This window comes from Hakea prostrata, chromosome 2 (assembly GCF_041222555.1).
Source record: "Hakea prostrata isolate BN-2017 chromosome 2, UWA_Hpros_2, whole genome shotgun sequence".
Taxonomy (NCBI): Eukaryota; Viridiplantae; Streptophyta; class Magnoliopsida; order Proteales; family Proteaceae; genus Hakea; species Hakea prostrata.
Genome location: NC_142601.1, coordinates 47,885,106 through 47,886,292, shown reverse-complemented (window position 1 = coordinate 47,886,292; position 1,187 = coordinate 47,885,106).

Genomic DNA, 1,187 nt, shown 5'->3' with positions numbered 1-1,187 from the left:
ATTACAGATTCTCCTAAATGAGTATGAATGCAGGTTGATAGAAGTTTTTCTGACATTTTTACCATTTTAGTAGTCAGGGGTAGGTTTGAAATTTAAGAGTTCAGTAAAAAAATATTTTCTTCTTCCTAGTCTTTGATTAATAGAAAAACATTCACATATTTTTAGTTAAAATTTTATTAAAAATAAGAAAACAAATCCAACAAAGTAATTTAATCAGATAATTAATGAGTTGGATGGTAATCAAACAGAAGGAATACCCCCAAATGGATATGAATACAAATCCAAAAGCAGATTTCTTCTTCTTGTGTTGGTCATTTCTGACTATCCGCATTGGGAAAACACTTTGTCCATCCCTATTTACCCATGGCCAGTTCACCCATTACAAGTTTTCCTGTTCCTATCAAGCTTTGTTAAAAAAAGACTACTACTCTGCCTTATAGATAATGGGTCTCTTCCCCTGCCTCAGTTGTCTCTATCGATCTCAAAAGCCTCTCTGGTATATATAGACAAGAGCTTATCTGTGAATGAATCCATTTACTTACTATATTCCTCTCCTTCTCCCCTAGTCTGGTCTCCTTCTTTGTATCGGTCTTTGTTGCAGAGCTTAGGTCGAAAGGAGCTTTGGGAAAGTCCCCAACTGGTCTTATTGTGCTCCAACTGGTGACTAAATATGACGACAACGGCGATGTTCTAGGAAGCATGGTTATAAGTTCCGGTATGAATACTTACGGCAACTAATCAGTCCATACAGTAGATACCATGTTTTTAATAATTTTGCTCAATAACTCGTGCACGACAATTGTACTTTACATGTTTTAATAGACAATCCTACTTTACATGTTTTAATATGACTAATTTGAATATGCATGGGAGTAAAAATATTTGGGAAGAGGAATCAATAACAAATTGATTTTTTGTAATTAATTCAAAATTTGTGTGCCTCCATAAACAAAACAACCTTCGATACAAAAAGTAATAGGCAAAAACTTAATTTAAAACCATTTTTCATTCTTTTGGATCTCTAAACCTAAGATAAATGAGAAAAATACATAAAAAGTATTTGCCATCTAACTCATTAAAACAAAAAAACATTGTTTAAAGCAAGAAAACACAAAAATCATTTGTTACATAATGACAACTCTTTAAATCTACAAAATATTTTCATTACCAATAAAAAAAAATCTAAT